Raw genomic sequence first — 9,899 nt, forward strand, 5'->3', positions numbered from 1 at the left:
TGTGACGAGAGACTTGTCTGCGTGCACCTCCAGTTCCGTGGACCCATCTCGTCTGCTGATTGTGCTGGCCATTACAGTCGGCGATACCCGCTGTGTTTCGTGTTGTTGAACTTGTTACCTTCATGTACTGTGGAGAGACGTACGTTTCGAAGAAGACGGTTCTTCCAGGAAGGGTAGTGTAAATTTTTAATCATGCATTTTGGTTATGTATAGCACAGTGACATGTGATTACTTGCATCAAATACCAAACTAGGTAACTAGAACGCAGGTATTTGCTCATGTTTCTACATTGCTTTGATGGTATGGAATGCGTAGGATGAATATGTGCATCATTTATTTAATTTCATATCAACTGTACACTTGCTGACCGAAGCAGTGCCGGCAAACTGGGTTATTTTGTAGTGATAAAGCAAGCATGCAAGATTACAATGTTAGCGCAGAACACATAACACTACTGTAAACTGTTAGCTATGTAAAGTACGTGTGTGTGAGGGATACCTTGTCGCATCTTTTCATTTTCTGTTTCACGTGCACTTAATAAAAATGGGAAACGATATCTGCTGTTCTCTGTGCTATTTCTATACTGCGGTCGGGTAGCTTGCTCGCGAGCGCCTGCGCCCTCGAGAGCGCTATAGGCAACCTGCAATAGAGTTTGCTGAGACATGTGGCGCCACCTGGCGGCCGACGGGAGCTAATACTGAGTCGGCGCAGAAGCTGACGCCGTATATGTTGCGGCCGCTGTGTTCCTTCTGCGTTCGCGTTTTGTTATCCCAGTGAGTGTGATTTACTCATTTAGTGACTTCAGTGGTCTCGTGCGATGCTTCGACTACTACGGATGTGAACAAGAATAAAAATAAGCGCAAGGGCGGCGAGAAAGACTACCACAATCACGAAGGAGACCTAAGCGTACCGCTTGCTGGGAGAATGATGAGAGAAGGAGATATTGGCTGCGAGAGAGTAATGTAACTGAAATTTGTTTTGTTATGGGGCCATTGGCATACAGACGCCAAGAAGCTAAAATAAGACGATTGCCCGTGAGCGGAGGAAACGGTATAAACTTCTGACTCGGGGAGTCGCACGCTGGTTGGGGCACACTACTCAGTATGCGCTGTAAAATTTGGCGTGTACTGGTATATGCTGTGCAAGATCGAGTGGCATACGTCCCGAAAATCAACAAAGCCGTGCAGCCGCAGCATCGTATTCCAGCCGCATTTCAACGGAGGCGAAAAAAAAAAATGTTCGTGGATCTGTGAACCGGATTTCTAATGCGGTGTCTATTCGGAGCCACAAAGCCAAAATATCTTCAAAACTTCCAATTACAGATTTCAATAAGCATATTTATCTGTAAATTAGTTCTTAAGGTGCTGAAAAAGTTGAAGTGGCGGAGTGTATAGAGGCCCGTGATACTGTGTACGCTGAGAATGGAACTTCGTTCTATTGTTCCGCGCCAAATATTTCTTTCACCGACTGCTCAAGCTACTCAAGAGTCTCTTGTCTCAGACGATAGAATATTTCATCATTAGTAACAACAGTAAAAAATTCTAACTCTTAACGACCTCCGTTACGAAAGCTTTGCCATTGAGTGCCAGCATTTCCCGCCGGCTTTCCCCAAGCTTGAGGTACGGAGATACAAAATGCATGCCAGTTATTGTTGTTGTTGAGGGCTTTATTTTTCCAACGGTGTAGGAGGCCCCCTACTCCCCGCCCCCGGCACGCACAGTTTTCGTTGATGACGCACGCTACAACCGCACAGTGCTTGCAATCGCCACGACATCCGTAGCGGGTACCGCACCATGCCTCCTGTAACTTCCGCGGTACTGTCGAAAGGTGCACCCCGAACAAGTGTTCGTCATGGTATTAAACTTTAAAGCAAAACCGCGAGGAAATTATTATGCTGCTGCAATCAAACAGCAAGAACAAAAAAAAAAGAAGAAACGGCGATCAATCTCTTCTCAGGTTCTCTCTGCACTTTCAATGTTTGGGTATGAGGTGTGAACGCAATAGGTGAATGAAAAGCTACGTTTACAACATTTTTCATTCATTTAATTATTTCTTAATTCATCATCACATATCCGACTAATGCCCTGAGAGAATAAATTTCGTTAAAAAAAATTCCGTCTACTCACGCGACATTCAAAGCTGTGCGCGCGGGTGTTCCGTCGCGAGCTGCGCGCACTTCGCGGTGACGTCGACACCGTTCACGTTTTAAACATGAGCATTCTCGAACAGGCGGTGTCCTTTCGTCAGTATTGGTTTTCGGAAGTAGCTCTCAAGACATTCGATTGCCTTAAAACTGCAGAAAATGAGAGCCGAGATGCTTCTAGCCGTACAACGCGAACGCAACCCGACCGCGCCAGCCTACTCAGATTACTCGGCGCCGCCGTTTGCGGCGCTGAACGCTGCGCTCCACTAGCGCCGCCTGGCCACTGCAGGTTGCCTATGCTTGTGGTTTTTCTTTCCATCACACTGTTCCTGCCGCGAGCCGGTCGCGCCGCGGCAGAACGATGATGCGGTAGAAAATCCACGGGCAGATCGTTTTCCCGGGCACGGGCGCACGCGAGCGCGCGACCCGCGCTGCTTGAAGCAACCTACCGACACCCCCTTCAGCGCACCGTTTTTTTGGACCAGTCCGCTATACGGCCTCCCCCGTCAAGTCCATTTTTTACACGCCCCCTCCCGCTGTAATCCTCTAATGGGGAGTTTGGCGCTAGCGTCTGTAATTCGTGGCCGCTGGGAGGTATAGGGAGTTTCACGGTTTCACACCCCTATTCTAGGCTCGGCTCTCTACAACGTTTTAAACCAGCGCACAGGTTTTATCAGTTTTACGTTTTAAAAGACATTTGTTTCAGCACTTAATTAAATAAATGGGAAAACAGGGTGCCTAAGATACACTGAAATATCATAGGTGCATTTCCGAAGTCAAATAAAAATATCGTGGCAAAGTCGTCTGCTACCGCTACTTTCTGTTTCAGCTTTAATTCTCAGCTCCAGTTGACATCGCTTATTCTGTAAATTAACTTATCCTTCGACATTGCTAGATTTACTGCATTACCGCAAAACCAGCGCATGATGTCTATGTACATTACGTGACCGGCTGCAGAGACCCGGCTATCATGGCTCCTCACAGAATGTGAAATAGTACGGGCTATCAAAGCACGAACGCTACTTGTGAAGTGCGGTGGGACGCCTGCCACCGCCGTAGACTGCAGTCGGGAAGCTTCGCCTGAAGTAGACGCGATAACGCCTTTAACACCGCCTTTTTATTCCGTGACTTTTTGACGTTAAGAAACTCGCAGAGTTTGACAAAGAAGTGTTCAACGTTTTTATAAAAATTGGTTGATAGGAAAGGAAAAGCGCAGTATCTCTCAGGTTTCTCGGTGAACACAAACCGCCCCGTAAGGGAAGGGAAGGGAGGTGCCATTAGGCGTGCCCAAATGACGGGTTGTGGGGCGCAATCGCTATCTTTTTACAGTGTACGTATTGTCACGTAGTAGTAACAGTGCCGAAGGCAGCAAATGAAGAGACTATATATGTCTACATAACTTATTGGGTTGACTTGCGCACGCAAAAGAATTAACGCAAGAAAGCAACTCGGTGACGGCGATAACAGCAAGAGCGTGCTCGTCGGTAGTCTAACTAACCGGTCAAAGGGACCTGGAAACGTCGAATGACATGGAAAAAGTTGTGCTTCGCTGCGGGATGAAAAATCTTGGTGCATCTCGATCGCGCTACAAAGAAATTGATTTCTCTTCGCTGGGACCCAATGACCTTGATGAGCTTGGCAAGGTTAAGTGCCATCTTCGACGGCTAAATGAAGGGGAAATGAGGGTACTCGTTATTATACATGAAGGAAAGAAGCCAACAGTCGGCGAGGTCAAGGAAAGCATCGGGGATTGCAATTAATGTTTTTTTTTCTATTTTTTTTACTTCGGTAATCACATAAATTAGCAATGCACTCTGTTTTAGGGGAAAGATAAACACAAAGTAGAAGGAAAAGCAACGTGCCGATGGTGGGAACTGGCACTACAGGGCTATGGGGAGGGAGGGCAGCGGAGGAGTTGGCGCGCTGAAGCGAGGCAGCGTCTTCACGCCGAGGCCCAACGGCCGCCACAGCAAGGGGGAAGGGAGCGCGCAGCAGAGGAGTGATATTGCAGGTCTGGGCGCTTTAAAGGTGGCCCGGGGCGAACTGGTCTCGCGCTGGCGACGCATCGCGTGGCGTTGTTAGCAGAGCCGGATTAACAGTGATGGAGGCCCAGTTCAAAAAATGACGGAGTTCAAAATATGAAGGAACAGCAGTTCACGCTAGGTAGCGAAGCACTGGAAGTAGTAGGCGTATATGTCTACTTAGGACAAGTAGTAACCGCAGATTCGTACCATGAAAAGGCAATAACAAGAAGAATAACATTGGGATGGAGCGCATTTGGCAAGCACTCGCAGATTATGACTAGCAGCTTACCGGTATCGCTCAAGAGGAAAGTATACAACAGTTGCATCTTACCTGTACTCACCTATGGGGCCGAAACGTGGCGGCTAACCAAGAGGGTTCTACTTAAGTTGAGGACAACGCAGAGGGCTATGGAACGAAAAATGGTAGGGGTAACATTAAGAGATAGGAAGCGTGCAGAGTGGGTCAGAGAAATAAATCAAATTAGTGACATTCTAGTGGAAATCAAGAAGAAGAAATGGGCATGGGCAGGACATGTAGTGCGGAGAAAGGATAACCGATGGTCGCTTAGGGTAACAAACTGGATTCCAAGGGAAGGAAAGCGTAGCAGGGGGCGACAGAAATTTGTTAGGTGGGCGGATGAGGTTAAGAAGTTCGCAGGGGTCAAGTGGATGCAGCTAGCACAGAACCGGGTTACTTGGAGAAATATGGGAGAGGCCTTCGCCCTGCAGTGGGTATAATCAGGCTGAGGATGATGGTAATGATGATGATATTTCTATATAATAGGTTTTCGTTAAGCGCAACACCGATCAATAATTTAAATTTCTGAGTTATATTAAGGCAATTGATTAGGTGTCTGAAAAACTGTCGAAGAAAGCAGTCATCGGCGATTAACTCGTCATTGCGGGAGGAGTAGCCAACATGGTCCAGGCATCTGGCGTTTTTCGCTTACGGATTGCTACCTTGATAAATGCTGTGGACCTGTCTCCAGTATGTCGGAAGTTTACATTATACGACGGCACCGTCGCACCAGCACAAATTACAGAACGCAGAGATCATTAATATGCACGTGTTTTCAGAATGGGGTGCACCTGCTAACAGCCTTTTTTAAGTTAACTGCGGCAACGCTCACTCTAAGGACGGAAAAAGTAGAGCAGAAAAGATCGAAGTGCCAAAACACCGCAAATTGGTATTAGCTGGACAAGATCGTATTGAGTAATCACGTCGGCATAAAACTATTTGATGAAGACGGAAGCAACGGCACAGAATGAGTTATTGCTTATTAATATAACTGTGTAAAAATCTAGAAGCATAAAAAGAAACGAAATGGGCTTCAATCTTTACAAAATAACAAACAGCGGCATCACAACACAAAGAAAATGCACAAACTGTACATGGAATATACCTTGAATTCCCTATGTCAGTTACTCCATATCAAATATATTGAAAGCACTCCCTGTTTTCCCCATAATTATAAAAATATCATTTTTGAATCTCTTACCTTTAAGGTCACCAGATGACGTGGCTGTCCTCCTAGCCAACGCTACAATGACGAATAAACGAACGAATAGGGAAGATTTCAGAGGATAAGAATTTCAACTTGGTGGCGCACGACGGCAAGACTACGTCAATGGTAAAATTGGTGTATACTGAGTGGTACCGGAAAATGTGAGAGCGAGGCAACACAGGCCATGCGGTACTTCCAACTGAATGCTTTATTCTTCAGAGACAGGAGGAGGTGAGACGGAATAAACGCATGGCTTCAAAATACAACTTTTGGCCACATGGCCTCTCCGCCCGATACCCGATGCCCGCAATAATACGCACCAGAGAAGCGCCAAGAAGGATCTAGGTATAAAAATAAAAGGCAAAAGGAAGGAAAAACGTGTACTTGCACTGAGAGTTGGTCCCAAAAACGGCAGAAAAGAGAGCGCGAGGCCACTGAGAACAATAAATGAAGAGGGGCGGGGTGCATATATAATCTAACTGAACTCAAATAGGTAACTCATATCCTCTAGATCCTGACTGATGGGAAGCTAAGGCCTTAACTCCCGCTCTTTCTAATCTGGTTGTGTGCCTCTACCGATTCCTGCTATAGATATTCCTTACTTTTGCATTCAATTCTTGTTTCTTCAAGTCTTGCCTCATATATCATCTAACTTGCCGCTTCATGCAGGCTTGAAAAAACAAGACCCACCAATACAAGCCTGCGCATGCTCGACCCGCTGAACGCAAACAAAGCCTGGAAGGGCAGAGGTGTTTTCGTGTGACGCAACCGGCCCGCGGCCCGCTTGCAGAAGTTTCACGTTCAACACGGCGGTCGGTTGTTGTGTTTTTATTACGAAAGCAGTACTACTCCGATCTTCAGCCCTTCGCATAGCCACGGTCGGTAGGCACGTTTGACCTTTAATGACCCCAGATGGCTGTGACGTCATACCAGCTGCGAGAGATGGGCTACCAAGTCGAGTCGTCGCGTGGCGGCGGTCGGTAGGCACGGCGCGCCGCGGATGAGATGATGACGTCACTGTGATGTCATACCAGCTGCGAGAGATGGGCTACCAAGTCGAGTCGTCGGGTGGCGGCGGTCGGTAGGCACGGCACGCTGCAGCTGGAGCCGCGCTGCGACCGAGTGGAGGCGCTGCTATCATCTCTTCTCTCGCAGTTGAAAGGAGGAGGAGGAAAACGATGGGTATATAAATGCTGGCTCTTGCTCAGCTGAGGCGCTCGTTATGCATCCTGATAAACATAAAGAAAAGTCACGCCGTCTCGATGAAGCCAGAAAACGACAGCGGGCTACAGAGACAGATGAAGAACGGGAACAGCGTCTCGCTCGACGGCGCGCTCAAGATGCAGCTAGACGAGCGCGTCGCGCATCTCTTGAATCATTCTCAACCTGTGACGACTCCGAATGGAATGTAATGGATGCTTTCAACAGTGAAGTCTTTTTGTCGATGTGCCAAGAACGTAGGAATGCAACTAGGCGGCAACGACGCGTTCAGGAGACACAAGAGCGGCAACGGAACTATAGCGTATACCTATGCTATTATTGCTTTCGCAACCTACCGGGCTTAACTAAAGCTCAGCCCTAGCTAATTTTTTAAATATTTTTTCTGAAAGTCTGTTCAACTGTATTCGGCTATTGTCTTCTATTGGCTTTCGTGAAGGCCCATATGTCCTGGAAAACAAACGTTGGCTCGCATTTCCTTTATCAAATTGTGTTTCGGCACGCCGACTTCCCAACGCCACGTGGTCGCGAGGCATCGGATTGCGGCGCGGCCCGCACGTCGAGATCCATCTGGCGTATGTGCCTTTACAGTTGGCGCGAAGAGCCACGTGGTGCAGCGGGCATCAATTCATTCTATTCCCTTGCTCCTCTTAGATACCTGTCACCTTTCTAGCCTGTACCTAAACGCCTGCTGTTTACGGGGTTTCGGGCGAGTGTAAGATTTGTATCTCCACTGCCAAACTGGGGATGCGAAAGCAGCTTTTTTGAAGTGTTAGATAATGCAATGCATAAGCTCCGTTTCAGTTATGGTAAATCAAGGAAAATGACGTGACTTTTTTTTTTTTGAACCAGACTAGGAAATCCGCCAAATTTTTAAACCCTTGGAGGGCCAGAGGGCCCCATAAGACCGGTGGGCCCGGTGCATTTGAACCCTTTGAACTCTGGATAATCCGCCCCTGTTAGTGTAGAGAAGGGAAGTTGTCAGCGGGGCCCCGTAATCAAAAAGAGAAGGCACATCGCATCGTCTGGCTTTGTATTAAAAGTGTCACTCAGAGTGAAATCTCCTGGTGCACCGGGAGTAGCAGAACATCGGTGAACGATGGAAAAATTGCTGACACTCAGCGAAGTGGGTGAGGAAGGCTTAAACGTTGGAAGAGGAGGAGGAGAGAACTTTTGTCCCTTCCCCCCCTTCGGCACTTGGCCGTGGAGGCAGGAGGCACCGTTGATGCTGGCCGGGAGATATTGTGTCCCGGTGGCATCCTCAGCCAGTCGGACGAGGCGCGCTGGAGCTCAGGGACCGAACTACGAAGCAGGGTGTCCAGGATTCTTTATTGGTGTCCAGGATTCTTTATTGAGCATTCCCAAATTATATGTTCAGGGGACCCTTCCAGCCCGCAGTGTGTACACTCATCTGATCTTACATCAAGAACTTATCGTTCGCCAGGATCGAGTGTGGGCACGTATACGTTTGGAGTCGTCTCCGCACGACTAACTCCGTATTTTAACGATAGGTCTGGTGGAGGTACCAGCCTACGTTCCTATCTGCATATGATGAATGATATCATATTTTACCATGCTATCACCGCTCCCTTGCTCGATACTAGCCCTGCTAGATCGTGAGCCGCCTCGTTGCCGAGGGCGGCTGCATGCGCCGATGTCCAGATCGAATTTTTTTCCTCGTACTTTGTCGCTGGTCCAGAATTTTCGCCGCCGCGGGCGAGATTCTTCCTGCACCAAAATTTTTTGATGGTATTTTACTGTCGATTATGATGAAATTTGTTTGCACCGACGCAAGCCAATGCTTTTGCAACCTCCTCCGCCACTGCAACGGAGCGTGTCTTTAAAGGGCCACTGTCCACCCTCTGGTCAAAAATATTTTCTTCCCCCGTAACTGTGAGGCTTCGCCTCCAGAACGCAACGCCGAAAAAAAAAAATGGGTTTGAAAAGAGTAACCAATAACGCAGTTACAGCCACCTCAATCACCCGATTGTGTTGTGCTTCTCTCCTCTCGTTCCCTCGCAAAGGGTTTTCACTCTCCTGTCCGGTCGTCTAGCCTCCGCAAGTCAAATTCTTCTTCGTCCTCCGCGTTTGGTGGGAGGGGGGGGTGGCACTATGCGTGCGCGAAAACGAAACGGGCGAGGGAGCGCGCGCCGCTGCATTCATTGCATTCAGTCCAGCCGTGGCGAGGCCCATCCTTCACCCGTCAGTCAGCGAGATGGGCCAATTGATGTTGTCGCTACTCCGACGTCAGCCTATCGGCTTGCAGAGAACGGGGAAGCTGGTTTCCCGAAGGAGAGGATGAGAGAGCTTTGATTTGTATTTTTGCTGCTTTGGGGTGCGCGCATCGCTGTATCATTTTGCACAGACTATCTCCGGTACCTGACCTAAACATTGCACTTCTTTGCTTAAAAAGGCATACCCTGGACAGTGGCCCTTTAAGGAGCGGGGAGGAAAAATAACTGAGGAAGCGCGCTGCAATACCCTAGCCTAGCCTAGTCATAAAAAATAAAAGGGAGCAAGTCGGTCCCCACTTGATTAGACCAAGTGATAGCGTGCGGTGATATCTACTACCGCTGCGCGCATGCGCGAATCGGCGCCGGGCGGGGTTTTCCGCGCGCAGCACCGGGGGATCGGTGCGGTCCCATGCTCGCCACTGCAGACTGCCGCGCGCCTGCGCCAGGGCAGACGCGCACACTAAAACATACCGACATTAAAACATTAGGGACTGACTCGGAGAGCAAAAAAATACCGGCACTTGGCTTGCGGAGGATTGGCCGCGTGACGTCACGCTCTCACCTTAGTTTTTTTGCTTCCATGTTAAGGAGGCAGCCGTAAAGGCATTTCCGTGGCCATGTACGTACTACTGCGGCAACCACTCATGGCCACCCGCGGCGTCCTCATACCTGCCCGTTTTCGTGGCGCACAATCTGACAATCTGAGATACAGACACCGCTTCCGCCATTTCCACACACGTGTGGTGCATCCCGAGCGATAAAAGGCACTCCGTTG

Source organism: Amblyomma maculatum, chromosome 1 (assembly GCF_055883805.1).
Source record: "Amblyomma maculatum isolate TAMU_Amacu chromosome 1, ASM5588380v1, whole genome shotgun sequence".
Taxonomy (NCBI): domain Eukaryota; kingdom Metazoa; phylum Arthropoda; class Arachnida; order Ixodida; family Ixodidae; genus Amblyomma; species Amblyomma maculatum.